The sequence below is a fragment of the Stenella coeruleoalba genome (genome assembly GCF_951394435.1).
Source record: "Stenella coeruleoalba genome assembly, chromosome: 10".
In the NCBI taxonomy this organism is placed as follows: Eukaryota; Metazoa; Chordata; class Mammalia; order Artiodactyla; family Delphinidae; genus Stenella; species Stenella coeruleoalba.
This window is the reverse complement of record NC_137156.1, coordinates 85,349,164-85,373,680: the sequence shown is the minus strand read 5'-3', so window position 1 is coordinate 85,373,680 and position 24,517 is coordinate 85,349,164. Positions and strand designations below refer to the sequence as shown.

Sequence of the window (24,517 nt, the reverse complement as noted above, 5' to 3'; positions counted from 1 at the left end):
CTTTTGCCTTATGATCTTGACCTTTAGGTACAATAACAAATGCCTCCCGTATAAGCAATCGACAGTGTTGTGAGCCCATGAGCTGGCCCTTTGCTTCTGTTTATCATCATCTGATTAAGCTACAACCGTCCCTGAGGGTCAGAAGGTAGGATCAAGGCAAAAGCACCAGTCTTCACACTATGTTTCTTTTAGTCAAAGATAGTGGGTAAATGGAAGAAACATCTTTGATATTTCACTTGATAGTCCCCAGCTGCTTAGTGATAAACCTTAAAACCTTAAGCCAACACTGGGATTTCAGGAACACCTCTTTTAATAACCACACTTCCCAAAAACACGCACTCTGACGTCAGTAAGGTGTTCTGTTTTACCACGCAGGAAATTAACCAGAAATAGAATCTCCAAGTGGCAACTTCTACAGTAATACATTTTGATGAATATTTTTTCAGAATGTTCTGCTGATGCCTGACATCGTAATGAATCATGCCAGATTACATCAATCATGTCACGTCACTTAAAAAAAAACACAACAACCCAAACCATGATGTGTCTGGTAAAGATGGAGTTGTAATAGGCCATAGTTAGGAGGAATCCATTTTTAGAAAGAAAAAACACAGTAAATACTCAATATGTAGTGCCCAATTACCAAATTAAGAAAGGCTTTAAAATTCTCTCTGAAAAGCAGACAGAGGACAATTTCATATTTGATTTTTAAAGATGAGATGCATACTAAGGAAAAAAGGATCATCTAAAAACAAATATTTTAAATCATATGTACTACCAATTCACAAATTCAGATTGACTGGAACCATTCTCAAAAGATGGTTCGATTCTCTCCAACATGAACACAATTCTTAGCTTACCAACCAGTTGGAGCCCGTAGAAACATTCCCATGTAGCAGATAGCAGGCACCAAAGGATCATCACTTGGAGGTAGGATACAGGTAGGATGGGGAAGATGAAATTATCCTGAAAGGTTCTGTATCACCCATAAAGTTCCCAGGGAAGGTCTCTGTTTAACTCACTTTAAGTGATATTTCTGTAGGATGTCAATTTCTCAGAATCAAGAAGTGTTTCCTTCTAAGTCTTGCCTTCAATTGTTATTTAACTCTCTTTCCTTGAAATAGAGTTTCTGTCCCTTATAGAAACAGAATGGCATCTACTATATTATACATATTTTTTGGAGATGCAAAACTTGCATCTTTTTTCTTCATTAAAACTATTATTTTCAAACTGCTTTATCCTAAGATAAAATTTAATAATAATTTAATCCTAATAAAATTTTAATATAAAACAGAGCAAAGGGCTTCCCTGGTGGCACAGTGGTTGAGAGTCCGCCTGCTGATGCAGGGGACATGGGTTCGTGCCCCGCTCTGGGAAGATCCCACATGCCGCGGAGCTGCTGGGCCCGTGAGCCATGGCCACTGAGCCTGCACGTCTGGAGCCTGTGCTCCGCAGCGGGAGAGGCCACAACAGTGAGAGGCCCGCGTACCGCAAAACAAAAAACAAAAAACAAAAAAACAGTGCAAAACTGCTCAGGTTGAAGGGAGTATAGGTGGTCCTCAAATCCTTCTTACAGGAAATATTCAATTGACCCAGTCAAGTCTACAAAGAATATGTAATATGTAGTAGGACAACTATTGTTTCATCTACCTTTACATACTCAGAACCAATTCCTAATATTAGTAGTTTTTGTTACTCTTTTCTGTCCCCACACCTACATTTTCATATGTGGAGCTTAAAACTGAACTCTTGAAAAAAATCATACTGAAATAATGGTGCAAGAAAATGAATTCCGTGGATGAACAATCTGATTAAGTTTAACATGAGTGGCCTCGTCTTTATATTTGCAAATATATTTCTTAATACCTTTGGGGACATAAATCTCTCCATTGGTATGTCTTTGTTTCTCAAATTTGTGATTACGTGAAAGCTTTCGGAAGTTTATGAAACATTTTTTCTATGTTTTTCAAACTCTAAGCTAATACATCAAATTCTAGGATTTTATACATGGTTGCAACCATGCTAATATATGTAGAAAGGAGAATAAAAAAGAGAAAGCAACCTATGGGGTGTTAATCTGACACACACAAAAAGAGGTCTGCACATACAGGGGGAGTACTGTACAGTGGTGGGGTTCAATGTGAGATCTATAGTCAGTCTGCCTGGAGTTCAAAATCGTCACACTAGTGGTAGACCTTTGGCAAACTAGTTTATCTCGCAAAACCTGCTTTTCACATGTAAAATGAGAATATTAATAGCGTCTGCCAGTTGGAGTTATTGTGAGGAGAAAATGACACAGCACACATAAGACATTTAACATGGAAACCTCACTCTCAGCAGATACTCACATGCTATCTATGTTGTATATATACTTTGGGAAAACAACTGTCCACTGTAGTTTTTGCGTGCCACCTTACATTTTTTAAGGCTGAAGGATATTATGAAATATTTTTTCTAACCTTTCTTAGCATGAAAGAAATCGATCTTAGTCATAGAATTTTATGAGAGGATCCAATACTCTACCAACAAGGATTAATATTCTCATCCACAACTTGTAGAAATATAGGCAGACAGTCAATGTAGTTTGATTGCAAGTCATGGTTAGAAAATGCCTGATTCTTCCTATCTCTCCTTTTAACCACTAGAAAATATTTACTCTGCAAAAGACTTCTTCCTCGTTATTGGATCTCTTGCAGATTTGACCTTTGGGCATTGACCGGTATATATTTGGATCTTCTTCAAATGACTGGAATAAATTCTTGGCTGAAACAGAAAGTTGGAGAAACCAGAAATCCTTCATGGTGAACTGTGACCTTGAGCCCTTGTAAAACTTCTCAAAAAGCATCACAAACAATTTACCACCTGTTCTCACTTGCCTGCTTCATGATAACTGGTGGTGTGTTGGGCGGTTGCGGGTAGCTGGGGACGGATGATTTACAAAGAGCTGCTTCCCCTACCCAAGTTTTGCAGCATGTGAGAACAAGTCACATGGGAAGGACACAGAATGTTGACTGCTTGGATGACGGTTGGCCATTGCCAGGGAAACTGCTCCCTTGGCAACTGTGGTCAGTACATCTGTCTAGCTGCATTTCTAAGACTTACATAGTCCCTACCATGGAAAATATGTTTTAAAACACAAACACATATGAAAAAAACAAATAAAAAATTACGGAGCTGATAAGGAATTCTTTGCTTTTATGGCAAAGTACTTTGGATGGAGTGATGGTGGTGTTCAGCAGAACACATTTAGGGGTGTTAACTCATAAATGGAAAACAAAATGTCCCCAATCTAAGCTAGCTCATAAAACAAAACAGATCTAAACCAGATAATCATTGGGTTTATTAGTCACAACACACACGGGTTTAAGCCTTCACAGAAGTGTTTGTAGGGAGCTTACTTGAAACACTGAGCACTCCCAAGGACAGTTAAACTAAAGTTTATATAACTCTGTCTTAAAGAGAGATGTGGGCAAGAAAGAGGGAGATAAAGTCAAAGACTCATTTGGGGAGAGGGTAGAATGTTAAGATCTAGCAAAAATGAAGAAAATCAATTCTGAATTAAAAATCTAAGATGGTAGAAAATACGGTTCCATTTAAAAACACTTGATTTATTCACAGATCTTCAGGAATACAATAATGCAATATGTGAAGAATGCCTACACAGAGCTGCCATTGGCTTTGAGAGGTTAGAGAGAGTGAAATTTTGCACTTAAAAAACTAAAAATAGGGGACTTCCCTGGCAGTCCAGTAGTTAAGACTTTGCCTTCCAATGCGGGGGGTGCAGGTTCCATCCCTGGTTGGGGAGCTAAGACCCCACATGCCTCAGGGCCATAAAACCAAAAAACATAAAACAGAAGCAATATTGTAACAAATTCAATAAAAGACTTAAAAAAAATGGTCCACATGAAAAAAAAACAAAACTAAAAATAGAGGTTCCTTAAAAAACTAAAAATAGAGCTACCATATGATCCAGCAATCCCACTCCTGGGCATATATCTGAAGAAAACCATAATTCAAAAAGACACACGCACCCCTATGTTCACTGAAGCACTACTTACAATTAGCCAAGACATGGAAGCAACCTAAATGCCCATCAGCAGATGAATGGATAAAGACAATGTGTTACATATATACAATGGAATATCACTCAGCCATAAAAAAGAATGAAATAATGCCATTTGCAGCAACATAGATGGACCTACAGATTGTCATATTGAGTGAAGTAAGTCAGACAGAGAAAGACAAATGTCATATGATATCATTTATATGGGGAATCTAAAAAAAGGTTACAAATGAACTTACCTGCAAAACAGAAATAGGGTTACAAATGTAGAAAACAAACTTATGGGTACCAGGGGGTAAGGGGTGGGGGATAAATTGGGAGATTGGGATTGACAATATACACACTACTATATATGAAATAGATAACTAAAAAGGACCTACTGTATAACACAGGGAACTCTACTCAGTACTCTGTAATGGCCTCTTTGGGAAAAAATCTAAAAAAGAGTGAATATATGCATATGTATAACTGATTCACTTTGCTGTACACCTGAAACTAACACAACATTGTAAATCAACTATACTCCAATAAATTTTTTTAAAAAATACATAAATTTAAGGAAATAAATCCCACCCCCCAAAAGTTTAAGAATAGAAACAATACATTACCTATATGAATTTTGCAGAAAGTTTACTGTTTCTATGAAAATAATCTGTGAATTATAATTAACGTGGTGAATAAGAGCTTCATTGAAAACTTAATTTGAAGAGTTTATACCATGAAGGATGGGTATAAATTCCATAGGAGTGTCCATTACAATTAAACATGTACATTAACATAAAAGACTAAAGAAAGGAAGAAGAGACACGTAACGTTCGCTGTAGTTTATATTCTGAAAACATCAGACAATATTAGGGAATTGAGATAAGCTGTTGGGTTATGTTTTCACATGTACAATAAACAATAAATGTATTTAACAAATTCTTTTTTTTTTTTTTTAAACAGTCTACAGCACTCAGTATTCCCAAGCAGTCTCCCATTTAAGTACTAACCACGCCGACCTGACCCTGCTTAGCTTCTGAGATCAGATGAGAGTGGGCGCATTCAGGGTGGTATGGCCACAGACAGAAACTAACAGATTCTTGATGTACTTTTCCACACCTTCATGGGAAGCATTTTAACATGCTGTTGACCAAGCAGTGATCTTGACAGGGTGATCATCACCTGTGCTTGCTCATGAACACTCTTTGCATGAGGGAGTGTCAGAAGCTTGGAAGAAAGTTTTGGGGAATAATAGTGGAACATTCTTTTAGGGATGCTAATGTTCATGACGGCACAGAAGATGAAAGTATATGGAAAAACACAAACATCAACAACTGCGTCAAACATGAATTCAGAAGAGTTTGACTATAAATATGCAGAAATTTTAGAAAGACTTTAACCAATTTATTTTACTTATGTTTTACTTTTTCTGTTTGCACAGTGTGAAATATGATAAAAAATGTGTCTAAGTCTAAAACTGTTCTTTTGGTAAGTACAGAATAAAAATTCTAGGTGATAAGAAAGCATTGCGTTATAGTTTAAGCAGCACTGTTTTTTCTTTCTTAGTGGTAAATCAAAAATGGCGCATCTTATAATTGACAGTATCTTAGATTCAATGAAATATGGGACTAAGTTTGGACCACACCCTTCATTGTCTAAGAAGTGAAGCACAAAAAGAGTGAGAGGAACTGAGACGAAAATACTGACCAAGAAGGATACTACCCACCTCTCTTCTCCTCCCCAACAAATGGAAAAAAGCAAAGATAATAAGAGGTTTTCACTGAATTGCTGATTAGTAAAGACAAAAGCACAAAGTTGGTGAGCATTTCTCTATAGCAAAGCATGTCACAATTAAACAAATGATTACATCGATTTCATAGATGAACTTGGTGTTTAATCTTAGTTTGCCTCTGTCACTTAATCTGAAATCCAATTTCATGTCTGCTTTGTACATCAAAGAGCAACACAGGTCCATGCTACGTATTTTCTCAAAGGAAAAATTTAAATTAAAAGAGAAAAACTTGCCCAAACAGTAAGGTTGATGTAGATGCATTCGGTAGAGTATCACTAAATTTGGCAGTTCTATAGAGCAAGTTGATTTTCTCCCAGATAAATTATTCTTCAAGAATATCTTCAATGCCTAAAAAGTTGTCTTTACAATACTGCCAGTCACTTATTGTACATGTTCTCTTTCAACTGATTTATCTATCAGGGTCTTTACGTGTCTGTTGATTAAAAAGTCAACCGCACATACTTTTCGTTTTCCTGATCTATTTGACAGAATCTGAGGGAAACATTGAAGGAGAGGATCCTGCTTCCATAGTTACATCACTCTGTTTGAGAGTCCATTGAAATTCAGCAATAGATAAGACCAACTCCAACTTTATAGTGTAACTTCCATTTTGTGGAAAGCTATTTTCATTTTGGCACATTAACTAGTACAATATGAAAATGAAAAATCCGAAAGTGAATATGAAAATCTTTATACCCTCCAGCTGATTCTTCAAAGTTCATTTTCAAAATGTACTTGTTTGGAGAATCTCTGCAGTAGGAAAACTGTATTTACCAAACCATGTAGCACATTCCTAGACAGACACAATACCACTAAATCAGTCCATTCAATGTTGGCAGTTGCCTTCCTTGAGAGTTTGGTTTTGAGCACTGTTCTCCTTTTCTCACTGACAATATAATTTTTGGAGTATCCAGGAACTGCTGGCAAATTTTAGTTATACCTAATTGTAGCAGGAACAAAACCATGCGAGGCACAAAGAAGGCCACATTTCCCAGCCTGCCTTGCAATCCAGTGGGATCAGGTGACTATATTCTGGCCAATAGAATGTGGACAGAACTCATACATCCACTTGTAAGCCTCAGCCTTCTATTTCTTTGCCTGTTGGATGAGAGATACTAAAAATCCAGGGAGGACTCTGAGATTTAATGAAAGGATGAGCAGTAGGAGGAAGTAGCCTGGGTCCATGTGTGTCTCTGGGGGCACAGCAAGGCCCCATTCCCAATTCACATATGACTATGCCAAGAGTAAAACATCAACCCTTGCTGTGTCAAACCGCTGAAATGCTGGGCCTGTTTGTTACAGCAGCTGCGATTACTTAACCTGACTAGAAAAAATAATATAATAGAGAAGTCCCCAACTATATCCCTTAGGAGCTCCATCAGATATATTATAATACAGCTATATGGCCTTTGTGATATGGGAGAACATAATCAAAATGTTCAGTAACAGTTCTAGACATTCATTCCCTCACTTCGGAAATATTTTGGGGTACCTGTGCTTATTGGGATAAGTGTGGGGGATGTAATAATGAACTAAATAGACATGGTGCTTTTCCTCACGAAGCTTATAGACCAGGAGGTAGACATTAGGCAATGGATCATACATATAAATGTACGATTACAACCACGATCATTTCCATGACATGAGAACCATGATCTTATCAGACACAAAAATAGAGGTATTTGCCTTAATCTGGGAGGTGCCCATGAGGAAAGATTCCATGTTAGGGGGACAGATATGCAATTACTATGTGGAATTCAGACAGTATGGGGCAACGTGAAAGAGGACCAGATTAGGTATGGGAGGGAGAATGAACAGCATTAGTATAAACCAAGCCTGGATGAGAATGCAGGGCCAAACCAGACTACAGTAAGTATTTTCCTCTTTGCTCAGATACTAAATGATCAGATTTGCCTTCTGTTCTTTGATAAAGGCCGCTCTGGCTACACTGTAGAAAAATGGATTGAACATGAACATGTACCTATATTTACATGAAGAGCGTATGTGACAGTATACACATCACATATCCATATATGGATACCCCAGAAATAAAAAGATATATAAAAACAGTTCAGCACTGGAAATGCTTTTGAGACTGGGTGGTTGTTCTGGTAAATTTTAGTTACTTTTAATTTTATGCCCCCCCCCGCCCCCGACCTTGAAAGCAATTACAGATCACCAGATCACCTAGTAGTTCAATCTGGTAGGTTTGAAACAGGAGACGCTTGCCTTAGGCCACTGAGAACATCCAAGGCAAACCAAATTGCAGCAAAGTATGAGGCTGGTTTGAGTGACAATTTTGTCTTCAGTGACTCTAGCACCCGATGCCCTTGTGACACCTACAAGTCACTCAGCCATACCAGACACCAAGAGGGACTCCCTGTAAGAGGCACTGGTGTTCCCCAACTCTCATTACTGGGACGACAGTATGGCATTTCAGTTTCTCCACAGAATTTATGAAGGTTTATGCTCCAAACAGGAAGGAGAAAGATGTCTTCAGCCTCCCTGATTCACACAGATTTCTAGCATGGAGGGCCATCTTTCTTAGATTATCTCCCAATCATTGAGAGAATTATATGCTGATGTCTCCAATCTTTTATCCTCATTTTTTTTCCTCTCTGTATATGAAAACCACCACTATAGAGGATTACAATTAGATAATCATCTTGAGATGTTCCCTGTCAGATTCTGGGCCTCAATCTGATTTCTTGCCCTTGTGATTCAGGCAGTCGAGCCTGGCAATCACACCTTCCCAAACACATAAACATCAGAGCAGGTTCATACTGGCCCTCTCTCCTCCATACATGGGAAAAAGATCTGGGTGCCCAGCTCCTTGTTGCTTTTCATTTTTAGATACACTACACCTTTCCAGAAGCAATGTCTACAAGGAATGCTGAATAGGCCCCCCTGCATTGAGATGCATCTAAAAGATGTTGTTTCCCTGTAAGAAAGGATGATTAATTCCAAGTAGCTATTTTCTAAGGTACAACTGTAGACCTTCAAAGTCAGGGTGTTAATTTGGTGATATTAACTTTTGAGTCACTTGAGTAGTCAGTTTAGGAAGCAACAATTCTCTTAAAACTCTTATAATTACATTTGGACAAGTTTGCGCGTAGGACCGCAAGTCCACCAGCTTATTATAACCATGGCGCATTTCACACACCATCTTCATTATCTTGTGCTAAAGAAGAGAGCACACACTCTTCTGTGGGTAATTTTAGATTGGCCACTGACACACTCCGCAGTGTTTATAAAGAAAACAAAACTTGGATGTTGGCCCTTTTAATTATAACTGGCAGAATCGCTACACCCAAAAATCACATAATCTCTTCATCATATTATATCTTTGAAGACATCTGCTTACAAAGCAGTAACAAGGAACTCGGAATCTAAAAACAAACTTTGTACTAGATTGATTGGTTTGGCGAGCCATGCTTCTAAAGTACTGGCGGATTCTGAAAGATGTATTCCTGAACTTCAAGAAAAGCTTAAAATATGCTACCATGGAGCTATATCAAATTGTCCTTGGTCTGGACAGGCGGATTAGAGCCTGTTATTAGGATGCCTGTTGTTGCTAAGGAAAGTCAACTGGTCCAATGGAAGATGACATAAATTTCACCAGCCATTCCTGTTGTTCCACAGTTTCCAAATAAACGCCTAGCTAATAAAACTTTTTGATAAGTTCAGGGAACTATTTCACCTGAGAAATCACCACCCTCAAGGTGCTATTTTCTAAGTGTTTTATATAATATTTTGAGGACGACTGAGAACACCAGACATTCCACCAAAGGATGAAAGCTGATCTATGACACCATCTCAACTATTCATCAAACATGTACCTCTTTTCACATGAATTTGGACATGATCTGAGCTCACCTTTGAGTTATTACTCTGTGATCCTAGTCACTTACCTTAGGGCAGATCATCTTACAGCTCGCAGAGTTCCTAAACTCACGATACTGTAACCTGAAAGATAAAATGGTAATATTACTTATTAGTTAACCTGTGCTCTGCAGATGGGTAAGAAGCTTTCTTTTTCTAGGTGACTTGTAGACGTGTACTTGAATTAAGAGGACGAAAAAAAAAAAAACCCAAACCCAATGCAAAAGCCTGGATTTGTTGCCAAAATAAAACTGCCTAAAAAAACAAAACAAAACAAAAAAACTGCCTACATCTTATGTAGTCATCTAATTCATAAGGTCCCACCCTCCTTCCACAACTCCAGCCAAAGAGGCTGTTTTTCCTTCTCTCACAATATCTTCTGGAACCCAGGACTAGTTGTTAAACCCTAATGTGACTTATGATGGCTGCTGGAAAAGTGAAAGCAATCTCATTGTGTTGCATGAGTTCAACCAAAATTACTAACAAATTTCAACATTCAGAATATCCACTTGGACAAGTATTTACTGCTCGGTGAGTAAGTTTATTTTAAGAATCTTAATCCAAAATGACTGCTGGTGGTAATGCTGTGAACATTGCCTATATTTCAGACAAACTGATTTTTCCCCCCGATGTTAAAAATTACAGTTGTAAATAGGTACACTGCCTAAAAAATCTAAAATTGTGTACACACTTTTCTAAATGTCAAAAGAGCTTCAAAGATGCTGACGTTTGGTGTCATTTTAACACTAATTTTATTAGTTGGAAGTATTTTTTTCCCAAATGTTCTTGTGAGAAGCGTAGAATCACTGCTGTAAGCCCAGAGCACTGAACTATTAACTGTTAACAGCGGGGGAGTTTTCAGGTTCCAATATTTTAGTGCATGCTTAGATGTAAGTATTTTGCTCATACCTCTCCCTCTTGCAAATATGTAAGCCAAGAAAGTTAATAATTTTGATGTGAATTAAAAACTTCTGAATGTCTTCATATATATAGCACAGACGCGGGAAGCATTACTAGAACTAGCAAGCCACTAGGAGGATAAAAAGTGTAAAAGTAAAAAAAAAGAAAAAAGAAGAATGATTACAGCACTAAGAATGGTTTATTTTGATGGAGCTAGTTCAGCATTTCCATTTTCGATATTTATGGTACAGTTCCTCCAACATGTTTTCTTTCTTTTTTTTTTTTGATAGGTCACGTCAGGAAGACTTTGGCTGAAGAAACTTAGAACAGACAAGAGATGATGCAAAAGAAAAATAAAACTATCCCATGGAGTTGTCATTCTAGAACTTTCTGTATGCCAGGGAGCGAGACCATAATGTTTGGGGCTAGGTACATTTGGATAAAGCCTTGGGTTCTCAGGACTTCCGCAGAACACAGTAGGGACAAAAGACCAGCAGGGGCTTCTCATTAGAAGACTTACACGGCATGTACTGAATCTTACTTTCTTTACAGTGTGTAGCTCTGTGTCTGCAGACGGATGTCCCAGTTATAACTTCTGGGTGATTTTTATGCAAGTCTGCTTTGCAGGGCTAGTCTTCTAAGGTGTTTTCCTGGGCCAAGGAAAATCCTGAGCGTCAAAAGAAGATAAATACGTATGTACCCACTGCATGTGAATTTGTCTCACAGGCTGCTAACACACAAAATTCCTTGCAGGCGCAGAGAATCTAGAAAAGCCTGCGACTTCAGCACGGCTCTCTCAAATGTGAAGGAAACAAGCTCTCGGCTGCTTTTCGATTCTCGTAGGAGATGTAAAGATGTAATTTCTGCAGTGAGTGACGGTACAAATAAAATTATGTCTATTATTACTTTATTCACGGCATTTAATTATAGAGGGAGATGGCTAGTCAGATAACAAAACAGCCATAAACAAGGGAAAGGCCCCTTTGCTCTTTTTAAATCGATGCTCTCAAACAATTGGGAAGAGCGTTAATAGAATGCCCGGCGAAAGACAGACTCCACAATCCTAAGTGTTCACTTGGGGTTCGTCAAATAATGGACCACTGGCCTATTTTTCAAGCCATTTCTCTGCAGTAACTTGACATTTCATAGGATTACCTCTGGATTTTGGTCTCAGTCTCTGCTGTGCCTGAGAAGACTGTCATCTTTTGATTTAAAGATAACAGAGCCGATCACGTGAAAAGGTTCTGTAGACTCAGCCTGTGACTCATAACCAAATATCAAGAAAGATTTTGTCTACAGTTTGCTTTCTTACCTCACTGTTGTAACTGAAATGATCAAATGACTAGTTTCCATTATAAACAGCATCTATTCATTTTATTAAAAAAAAGTCTGACATTCTTCAGAGATGAAATATAAGAGTATCATAAAACTCAGAGGCAATTCTTTTCCCCTGAAGACTCAGAACATTTGCTGATTTTAATTTCAATTCCAAAGTTTCACCAAAAAGGATGAATCAATTTTGCTTAAGCAGAATACCGGACAATTAAAAGAAAAACCTGAACAGGTCAAACATAGATAAAACTGAATTATGAGGCAATGGAATTATACACAGGAGAACAAAGAAAACACACCTAAACACTGGCAACGCAACTGACCGTTCAAAATATAGTTAATAAGGTCCCAAACATGCAAGTTCGAATTTTAAAATTAAGCTTCCCAATTGCCAGTTTCAAAAAATGTAATGAGTTTGGAGTAGCCTTTTTATTATGCATGGTTTTATGTCTTCAGATTTCAAAATTACCTAGCATGCATGTTCACCTTTGCTAAAATTTCTGGGCTGTTTTCATTTCTATTTTAAAAAGGCTAAACAGTACGACGTGCCTCTGCTTTGCATTCTAATTGTATGTAACTGATTTGCAGAGCAGAACAAAAAACTCATTTTCAGATTAAGAATCGTGCACCAAGAAATAATTATTGTTCTACCAGAAAAAAAAATTTTTTCACACATCCTTCTCCCCTCATTTATGGCAACTGTTTTCTAGGTTTCCCCCAGGTTGATCTCTTTTATAGACCACCATGCATTGCTCTTTAGGGACTAAAATAATGCAAATGGAAACAAGGAACATACAACTGTTTTGACTACATTCTTCTGCTTGCAACATAACACTTGCCTTTTATTATTTTATCTTCAACAATCAAGGGGTGACTAAACGGTTGCAGGTGGGGATGAAAATAAAAGCCATCCATCATTATTTATTAGGCATGAAAAAGATACACAATAATGTAATTTAATCTCAGAGCAGACAATTATTTCCACATATTGATAATACAATGTGAAAACTGTCATGAATTCTAATATGATATTTTGGCTTTATTGGTGCACCACGGCCAGCACGACAAATAATGAAATTGAATCAAAAAGAAACAAAAGGTAACTGTGTGCCTATGTCAGTATCATGGGGGGGAAACATATCACCAAATTTTTAAAGCTTCTTCACTATAACTTGAACAAGTCAAAAGTTTGAAGTGGAAAAAAGGCACGCTTTCAGTTTTCGCTATTTAAAACAAAATCTATTACATTCACACCACAATCTATAATCTGAATAAACATCGACTATGAAAGTGTTTTATCGTATAAAAGTTTTGAAGACCAGCCAGTCTGCTAAAATATTTGCAAGAAGTATATATACACCATAGGGTCAAATTTCTAACATATTCTTTGGTTCACTGTAGTCTGGTAAAAATCTGCAGATGAAAACTCCGTGATCTCTACTTTGGGTAGCATACATGTGGCTATTAAATGTAGCAAAGAACGTACCTTTTAGCCAAATAAAGCAAGAAATGGTTGAAAATAAACATCTTTGGTAGGAAAAATCCTGACTGATGAAATGCTTGGTCAAAAAAAAGTGAAAGCTAGTTTTTCGTTATGTTAAATGATTCCTATTTCCACTGGGTTGTTGAATTCTATCTCCAAATAGGACTTGGAAGGTGAAAATACGACAAAAAAGAAACAAACTAGCATTTCATCTCCATAGATGGGAACCCAAAGCATCTTATGACATTTATTTCAATAGATTTTTGTTTCTGCCAGAAAGTGATCATGATTAGAGATGGTTTTTAAAGTGACTGTTCATTATACAGTGTACACACACACACACATACACACACACAGATACATTCATTCTATAGCACACAGACACAGCATTCTCTATGCTTTCTCAGAGACTAATTTATTCACAGTTCACATATAGATCAGAAATGGAATATAAGCTTATTGAATAAGATAAATGACCTCTTCTTAGAAAAATACCTTTCAGAATTATTAAGGAAGGAGAATATTTTAGACTTGGGCTGAGTGATGGACAAGACGTGGAAGAAAAAGTGTCTCTGAGTGATCACAATACAGCGACCATTCTGGGCTGGGAGAGAAAATTTATATATCATGTGGTTACTCAATTTTATAAAGGGAACCTAAGAACAAGTGTAGGCACTGGGTAGGAAAAAGAAATGAAAGGAATAATTTAAAAAGTCAATAAGCCACAGGAAATCTGGAGACTGTTTCAAAACACCTTACTGGAAGCATAGCAAAAGTATGTGCCAGAGATCAAAGGGACACTGGAAATGTGTCCCAAGTAAGGAAACCAGGGAGATCCACAAACTATGGCAGGTCAGGTGCGAACAAGAATGCAGGCGAGCCAAAAGAGAATTCAAAAGTCCCTTGCAACTGACTCCAAAGCTAATAAAAATGTTCTTCAAAATAGATCCATGGCAGAAAACCAAGTAGAGAACTAATGGGCTGATCAAGTGACCCACTCTGGGCAAAACAGATATTCTTCCTGAAGGATGGAAACCCTTGTGACTTTACTAAAGATGATTCATTCATTCATACCTTCACATTAATTCACTCATTCAATTATCCATCCATCCATCCATCTGATCATCTATTTATTAAAAAAAATACAGGGCTTCCCTGGTGGCGCAGTGGTTGAGAGTCCGCCTGCCGATGCAGGGGACACGGGTTCGTGCCCCAGTCCGGGAAGATCCCACATGCCGCGGAGCGGCTGGGCCCGTGAGCCACGGCCGCTGAGCCTGCGCGTCCGGAGCCTGTGCTCCGCAACGGGAGAGGTCACAACAGTGAGAGGCCCGCGTACCAAAAAAAAAAAAAAAAAAAAAATACAGAATGCCTACCATGAACCAGACTTTGGGTTCAGTACTGGAATAGAGAATGGCATAAGCCAATCATTCATTTATTCTTTCTTTTCACTCATTCAGTCATCAATTCATCCACCCAACACGTGTTTGCTTACCTATTCATTCCACCAAGAAAATTACAGAATGTGTATCATGAGACAGACCCTAGGTTAAACACTTGGAATATATTAATACATAAAACATTCATTCAGTCAGTCCACAAATATGTGAGCGTCTACCTTGTGCCAAGGCCTGGTCTAATCCTTTGAGATAGATCAGTGAAGAGCAGAGATAACAGCCCTGCTCGAATCAACTTTCTTTTCCAGCAGAGAGTAGCAGCGGAGGTAGGCAACCTATACGACAAGCAATTAATCACAAAATCAAAAGCAATCATCTAGTATGATAGGTATTATGAAGGACAAGTCCAGGCAGCTCTGAGTGCCGGACATGGGTCCCTGTCTGAGGCAGAAAACAGTACCCTATTAACAGACCTAAAGGAATAAAGCGGGGAGAGAAGCAGGAGGTGAAGATGCGGCAAGGACACAAAGATCACATTACTTAAGAAATGAAAACACTAGACTTCATCTCAAGAGCAAGGGAAGCAGCTGAAGGCTTTTAGCAAGCGTGATCTACTTAAAAAGTTTGACATGCTTCTGTTCAAAACTCAGCAATGGTCCCCTACTTCAACTGGAGTGAAAGTTGAAGTCCATACAACGACCTGCAAGACCCTCTATATTCTGTCCTCTGTCAGCCCCTGACTTAAGTTTTTTCACCACCCTCCCCTACTCAGTGTACTCCAGCTACACTGGGCTCCTTGTGCCCACTGGCTATCTCCTCCCCCTGCCCACTCCAAATGGACGCACCCTTACCTTCGTCAAGCCCTTGCTCAAATTTCCCCTTGTCTGTGGGGCATCACCTGAGGACCAGACTTAATACTGTGACTTCCCTGCCATCTTTACTCTTAGCCTGTTTTGCATCCCACCCCCCCTTGTAGCATTCATTGCCTTCTGATGTACAGTACACTTTATTTATTTGTTATGTTTTACATACAGTTAACCCTTTGTATCCTTGGGTTCTGCATCTGTGGATTCAACCAACTGCAGATTGAAAATATTTGGGGAAAAAAGTCGAGAAAGTTCTGAAAAGCAGAACTTGAATTTGCCAGCAACTAGTTACACACAGTATTTACAACTATTTACACAGCACTTTACATTGTATTTATAACTATTTACATAGAATTAGGTATGACAAGTTAACCTAGAGGTGACTTAAAGTATACAGAAGGATTGCCTAGGTTATATGCAAAGGCTACACCATTTCATGTAAGGGACTTGAGCATCCGTGAATTTTGGAATCTGCAGGGGCTCCTGGAAACAATCCGCCCCAGCTACAGAGGGACGACTATGCAGACCTACCTCGTTCTCGTTTTACTGCGCCTTGCTTCACTGCACTTCACAGATTGTAAAAAAAAAAAAAAGCAAATTGAAGGTTTGTGGCAACCCTGTGTCAAGCAAGTCTATTTCCATCATTTTTCCAAAAGCATTATTTTAAAATTAAGGTATGTACATTGTTTTTTAAGACATAATGCTATTGCACATTATGTGCAATAGACTACAATACAGTGTAAACGTAACTTTTGTACACACTGGGAAACAAACAAATTCGTATGACTCACTTTATTGTGGTATCCCCATTATTGCAGTGGTCTGGAACCAAAACTGCAATATGTCTGAGGTCTGCCAGTATTGTCTATATCCCCCCAGGAGAAGGTTTTCTTCATGAAGCAGGAGTTTTTGTCTTTTGTTCACATTTATCCTAGTCAACTAAAAACTAAATTAGTGCCTGGGATACACAACTCAATAATCATTTGCTGAATAGATAAATTAACGGATGTGCTGGATAACACGATCATATTAGCGTGTTAAGAAAATTCCTCTGGTTGAAGCTTGAAGAATAAGTTGGGAAGAGTTAAGTGTACATGTAGAAAACCAAGAGGCTATTTTGAGGGCCTAAGAAAAAAACAATGGCAATTCAGGCTAGGGTGAAGATGCTAGAAGTAGAGAAAAGTAAAGTAGTTTAGGGGATTTTTTAGCAGAATCATCAGGGCCTGCTTACGGTAGTGTGCTGGAATAGGCATGGACTGGTTTACAAGAGCCGATAATCAAACTTTAAGGAATTTTGTTAGTTGGTTGTTAGGCACAGACGTTATTAAAAATTAAATTATATAAACTGGCAATTAATTATATTAAAACAAAGTTAATAAATATTCAAAAGTAATGAATTCCTGATTATCTTACTATTACCTAGGCTCTTGAGGTTATTTATGTCTATTGTGTTTCTATGGGAAATGTCTGATGGTGTGTTACTGTGCAAATTTTTTCAACTCCACATTCAATTAGGTCACACTGGTAGCATGAAATCAGTCAGAGAGGGAGTATTTACTCCTTGGTAATTGTCAAAGGCTATAAATCAGAGCTTGCTTTAGTATCTTGTTGATTCTGTAGACTTAAGAAAGTGATGGAGAAAACGTTAATAATACCCATTAATTTTAAAAGTATGTCATGTCTGCAGAGATTTCACTGTTAATATCACACAAAATTGAAGAAATATTTCTCCAAGATGTGAAAACAATGATCTGATTCAGCAAAGAAGTCATTCACATCATTGATAAAAGGCTGAAATTCTGACATACATCTATGTTGTTTCACTCTTGTCTTACTCTTTAATGTATAAAGCAAACGATCAACCAACACACCTATCAGATATAGTCGCTTGTCAGTTGCAACCATAAGTTGGCTATGGACCCAAGAGTTTTTCAGAAAACAAAATATTTTATGAGAATCAATTGTCTACATGAAATTTACAAAGAGCATCGTATATTTTATCATCATTGTAAACTGTGTAACACATTCTTTTTTAACTTTTTTTTTTTTTTTTTGGTCGTGCCACACAGCACACGTGGGATCCTAGTTCCCCCATCGAACCCGTTCCCCCTGCAGTGGAAGCATGGAGTTCCAACCACTGGACCTCCAGGGAAGTCCCAACACATTCTTTATGCTAATAATATCTATGATAAATTTAAATATATACGTCTACATTTTCTTTCTGGAGAACTAGGTTGTTAAATAGCATACTGCTGGATACTTATGGGTCAAAGACACCCTTATATACCCAGAGAGAAAGAATCATCAAAAATGCTGCAAGTTTCTATCTTGTTCAACTGCCTAAATGATGATACCCATACCTTTACACAGGGAACATTAGAAAAGGACTAAGTTTGATGGATTGGGATAGGGAAGGCAGTGTTATGGATTAGGTGGGGTGATACTGAGTTTGCAGAGATAGATATCAGCAACATGGATAGACCTCGAGATGATCATACTAAGTGAAGCAAGTCAGACAGAAAAAGACAAATATCATATGATATCACTTCTATGTGGAATCTAATAAAAGCTATGAATGAACTTATTTATAAAACAGAAACAGATTCATAGACATAGAAAACAAACTTATGGTTACCAAAGGGGAAAGGTGTGGGGGAGGGATAAATTAGGAGGTTTGGATTAACAGATACAAACTACAATATATAAAATAAACAACAAGGTCCCACTGTATAGCACAGGGAACTATATCCAATATCTTGTAATAAACTATAATGGAAAAGAACCTGAAAATAATATATATATATGTATATATTATACCACTGAATCACTTTACTGTACACCAGAAACCAACACAACATTGTAAATCAACTATACTTCAATTAAAAAAATTTTTTTTAAAAAGGGACACATAGACTACATGGTCAGGTGGCTAGTTGTATCCAAAGCTCTGGAGCTCAGAAAATAACTTTAAGCTGGAGCCATCATTTGGGTGATATTTGTGAAGGTCAATTAGTCAAAGACTTGAGAGTGGATGAAGCTATTTTGAGTGTTTCTTCCAAATGAACTTCCAAAGCAGACTTTGGAGGTATTTAACTGAAGTGGTAAATGAGAATGTGCTAGTCCTGACAGGCAAATTAACAGTACACACATCATCAGGGCTAAACAATACCCTCTAAGAATATTAGGGGTGTCCATCAGGGATATACAGTTCCATGACCAAAGACATGTCCTCCTTTATTAGAGATGGATGTCTTAGTTAAACAGGTAGTATCAAAAATACAGATTCCCCGTTGGGAGCTTGTGGTAAGTAGAAGATTGCAGAAGGTGCCATGTGTAAGTAGACATGAATTATTGACTTATTAGTTACCAGTGATTTTGAGTACGGTGAGTAGGATTGGTTACTTACTAAATGATATGAAATGTGGAAGCCTGACCCTCAAAAATAAGATCTTTATTTTAGAGCTTTATATTACCTTTACAAAAAAGAATTATGGACTTCCACTTCTGGAAAGACATGGTTTTCCCCAATTTTCTCACTTAAGTACACCTAAAAGCCCTGGAATAGTATATGTAATGTATAAGTTACACCTCTAAAAGACAGAGAAAAGAAGGCAGACCAGCTAGGGGATCACAGTACTCAAGGAACAAGGTAGAGGTCAGTTTTCTGGGTTTTCTCTTTGCCTCATATATCTCAGACCTGGAGCTGAAGAAGTCAGCAACCCAGAAACACTAATCTGTACAGACCAAAGGAAAAAAGAAAAAAGGACAACAACAACAAAACAAATGAAAAAACAGCAGCACTGAACAAAAGCCTACTCTCTCTAATCAAAGAATCAGGAAAGGGACTTCCCTGGTGGTCCAGTGGTAAAGAATCTGTCTTACAATGCAGGGGACCCAGGTTCAATCCCTGGTCAGGGAACTAAGATCCCACATGCCGGGGGGCAACTAAGCCCACGTGCCACAACTACTGAGCTCGCACGCCTCAACTAGAGCCTGTGTGCTGCAAACTACAGAGCCCATGTGCTCTGGACCCCACACGCCACAACTACAGAGTCCACATGCCCTGGAGTTTGCACGTCACAACTAGAGAAGAGAAAACCCGCACGCCTAGAGAGAAGCCCACGTTTTGCAAAGAAAGATCCCACACGCCTTAACGAAGATCTCGTGTGCTGCAACTAAGACCCGACGCAGCCAACTGATGATTCAACCAATCAATCTGGAAAGGGGCAGCCTAATAGATAGAAAGCTTTTAGAAAATAACGACTCTACTCAGGTCAAACACAACAGAAAAAAATGTGGTTGCACTCCATCCACACCAGCAAAAGCCAAGAGGGGAGCACAGATGTACACCCTTGTTGGATTGTAACAAGGCTCCCCAGCACCATTACTGGGATGGTGTTAGAGAAGCTCAAGTAGGGAGCTAAGACTTTCATCCCCACCAACTGGTAATGAGACATCCCTCCCCACCCTTATCTCCAGTGGTGTCAGTGGAGACCACAAGTGGAGCCTGGACTTCCATCCCTACCCAGCAATAATGTGGACTCCATCACCACCTCTGGTGTCAACAAAAGCTGAGTGGGGAGCCTGTACTTCTATCACCAGTTGACAGTAAGGAGTCAATGCTTCCTCCCTTCTCTTGTTGGAGCCATACAAGGAAAAGTAAGCAAAAACAGAAGTTGAAATAATATTCAGAATGTCATAACGCAATACGAAAATATCTAGATTTCAAGTGAAAAATCACTGATAATACCACAAACCAGGAAGATCTAAGTCAGAATGAAAGAAGACAATAGATTCTAACACCAAGATGGGAGAGATGTTAGAATTATCAAAGATTTTAAAGGAGCCATGATAAAAATGCTTCAATGGGCAATTAAAATATGCATGAAACAAATGAAAAACATATAATGTGTTAGAAAATAAACAGAAAGTATCAGTGAAGATATAGAAGGTTGTAAAAAAAGAACAAAGTGGAAATTTTAGAACTAAAATATACAACTAACAACAAAATATCAGTGAATGGGGACAAGAGCAGAATAGAAAGGACAGAGAAAAAATCAATGAATGGTAACACAGAACAACAGAAATTATCACATCTGAACAACAGAAATAAAATATACTGAAAAAATTTGAGAGTCTCAGGGACCTGCTGGGACATAACAAAAGATGTAACATCTGTGTTATTGGAGTCCCAGAAGGAGAGGAAAAAGAGAGTGAGTTAAAAGCACCTAAAAAAACAACCAATGAAACCTCCTAAATTTGCCAAGGTACATAAAACTAGAGAATCAAGAAGCTGAGTGAACTCAAATAGAATAAACATAAATAAATCTGTACTGAGACACACCCTAATTAAGCTTCTAAAAACTAAAGACAAAGAAGTAATCTTGAAAGCAACTGAAAAAAACAACACCTTACCTATAGGGGAAAAACAATTCAAATGACAGAGGATCTCTCATCAGAAATCATGGAGGCCCAAAAGAAGTGACACAGTATTTTGCAGGTGCTGAAAGAAAAGAAATGAAATGTAGAATCCTATGCCCAATGAAAACATTCTTTATGAATAAAGGAAAAAATCAAGACAACTATAGATGAAGGAAAACTACAGAGTGTGTTGTCAGCAGATTTTCTTTAAAAGACTGATTAAAGGAAATTCTCTTAACAGAAAAAATAAATGATGAAACAAGAAAACTTGGAACATTAGGAAGGAAAAAGAACATGAACTACTTGTAAATACAAGAGACTTTCCTTGTGCTCTTGAATTTTCTAAGTTACGTTTGATGGTTGAAGCAAAAATTACATTATTTTTAAAACCAATTATTTGGCTCTAAATGCATGTAGAAGAAATATTTAATACAATTATATTATAAACAGAGTAGATTAAAGAGATATAAAGAGAGGTGAAGTTTCTATACATTACTCAAACTGGTAAAATGTGAACATCAGTAGACTGTGATGATTTATATATGCATAATATAGTATCTAGAGGAACCACTTAAAAAGGTAAACAAAGAGATACACTTAAAAACACTACAGATAAACAATATGGGAGCTGAAAAACGTTCATGTAACCCACAAGAAGGCAGGAAAAAGAAAACAGAGAAATGAAAAACAGAACAAATAGAAAACAAACAATAAAATGACAGACTTAGGTCCTAACAGGTAACTAATTACTTAAATGTAAATGGTTTAGCTATATGAATTCAAAGACAGAGTTAGATAGAATAACTTAAAAAAACTTACTTCAAATACAGTGATAGAATCAGATTGCAAGTAAAAGGGTGGAAATAGATACATCATGCAAACATTAATCAAAGGAAAACAGAAATGGCCATAGTAATATAAACAGACAAAATAGACTTCAGATCCAAAAATATTACCAAGAACAGAAAGAGGCATTATATTTTAATGATATAAGGGTCAATTCACCAAGAAGCTGTAAAAACCAAACAATGGAGCTATAAAATATGTGAAGCAAAAACTGAAAGAACTGAAAGGAAAATCCAAAATTTTATAGACATATAAATCCCAATTATACATGTTTATATATATATATATATATATATATATATATATATATATATATATATATCCTCATTTTCACAATTGCTAGAACTAGAAGAAAATCAGCAGAATAAATAAGGCCTCGACAACATCCTCCAAGGTCTAATTGATATTGTAGAACTCTGCATCAAATCACAGCAGAATGCATACTCTTTTCAAATACCAAAATGACCATATCCTAGGCCATAAAACACCTCAACAAACTGAAAAGAAGTGAAATCATACAGAGTGTGTCTTCTGGCCACAATGAAATCAAACTAGAAATCAATAACAGAAAGATAGCAAGAAAAGCTCCAAACACTTGGAAACTATACAACACACTTTCTAAATAACTCAGGAGTCAAAGAGGAAACATCAAGGGAGATTAAAAAAAACACATTAGCTTGAACGAAAATGAAAATACAACATACCAAAATTTGTAGAAAGCAGCTAAAGCAGTATGGAGAGGGAAATTTATAGCCCTAAATGTTTAACATTAGAAAAGAGGAAAAACTCAAATCAATAACATAAGCTCTCACCTCAAGAGCTTAGAAAAAGAAGAACGAAATAAGCCCAAGGCAAGGAGAAGAAACGAAATAATAAAGAACAGAAATCAATGAATTTGGAACAGAAAATAAGAATAATATCTGCTTCATGGAATCAATTGTTGACAAACTTACAACAAGAAAGAAAGAAAAAACTGAAAGACACTATCAATATCAGAAATAAAACAGAGGATACTACTACAGACATTGCAGACATCAAAAGTGAAAGAGAATACAACAAACAACTCTACACACATAAATTTGACAACCTAATTCAAGACTAATTCCTTGAAAAACACCAACTACCACAATGAACCAATATGAAACAGATCATTTGAATACCCCTATAACCATTAACAAAGTTGAATTCGTAATTGAGAAGCTCCTCCAAAAGAAATTTCTGGTCCCAGATGGTTTCACTGGAGAATTTACCAAATGTTTAAAGAAGAATTAATATCAATTTTAAACAATCTCGTCAGGAAAACTTCCCAATCCACTTTATAAAGCTAATATTATTCTGATAATGAAACCAAAGTCAGTGTTAAACAAAACAAAGCAAAAACTAGAGAACAATATTCTCATGAATATAGATGCAAAAATCCTTATCATATTAATAACAAACATCAATAGTATTCAGCAGTATGTAAAAAGAATTACAGAATGTGAAGTAGGGTTTATTCCAGGAATATAAGAGTGATTCACTGTTTGGAAAAAATCAATGTACTCCACCATATTCACAGGCTAAAGAAGAAAATTCACATGATTACATCAACTGATACAGAAAAACCGTTTGACAATTTCAACACCCATTCATGATACAAACTCTCAGAAAAATTGGGATAGAGATCTTCCCCAACTTGATAAACAGCACTTACAAAAAACCTTAAGCTAACACCACACTTAACAGTGAAAGGCTGACCTCTTTGCCCTAAGACTAAGACCAGAAAGAAGACAAGGATGACTGCTCTTGTTACTTCTGTTCAGCATTGTACTGGAGCTTCTAGTCACGGTAATTATGTTCTGATTTTTGACAAACGTACAAGAACAATCCAATAGAGGAAAGAGAGGCTTCTCAATAAGTGGTGCTGGAGCAAATAGACGTCAATAAGTGAGAAAAATGATTTCTTAAACTCTAGCAGTGTCTTGCCTAACCTTCACATTCTGTGTCCTTCACATGGTTATATATGCCTTTTAAAATCCTGTATTAAATCCCTTCCTACTTGAAATACCTAGAGCGGTTTCTGTTTTCCTGACTAAATCTTGACTAATAAGGTTGACAGGAGATTTTACTCCTCAGCAAATACCAATATGCTTTCCCACATTTCCTAGCTCCCTTGAAAGTATGGGCCCATGTTAGTAGTTCTGGCCAATATGCTATGAGAATTAGTGATGTTTGCAGTCTCGAGCTTTTAGGTGTTCTGTGTGACTTTCCAGCCACTCCCTGCTCTCAGGTAACCTTGGTTTCATTTTTTGATATGACGGTGTCACGAGACAGAAGCCACTGGACTGTATGACTCGCTCCACGGATACCCTGGAGAGCTTCCCAATACACAGTGGACTTTTCTTAAGCAAGAGATAAATTTTGGTTGTGGTAAGCCAACGAGGTTTTAAGGGCTGTTTGTTACCATACCACAGTTCAGATTAGAATGACCCCAATAGAAATTACTCCTGGAAATAAGTATTACAATATCAAAACCCTAAAATAGGAGGCACTGACTTAATATTCCTACGAAAGGAA

At 37.4% G+C, this 24,517-nt stretch overlaps 1 long non-coding RNA gene across 1 annotated transcript in view; it reads right to left on the bottom strand.

The window, feature by feature from the left end:
- The window catches only part of LOC307192705, a 796,377-nt gene that overhangs the window by 127,251 nt on the left and 644,609 nt on the right, over positions 1-24,517 (bottom strand). Inside the window, exon 7 of the long non-coding RNA XR_013830162.1 lies at positions 9,749-9,803. This is a non-coding gene — a long non-coding RNA (uncharacterized lncRNA). The remainder of the gene's footprint in view (positions 1-9,748; positions 9,804-24,517) is intronic.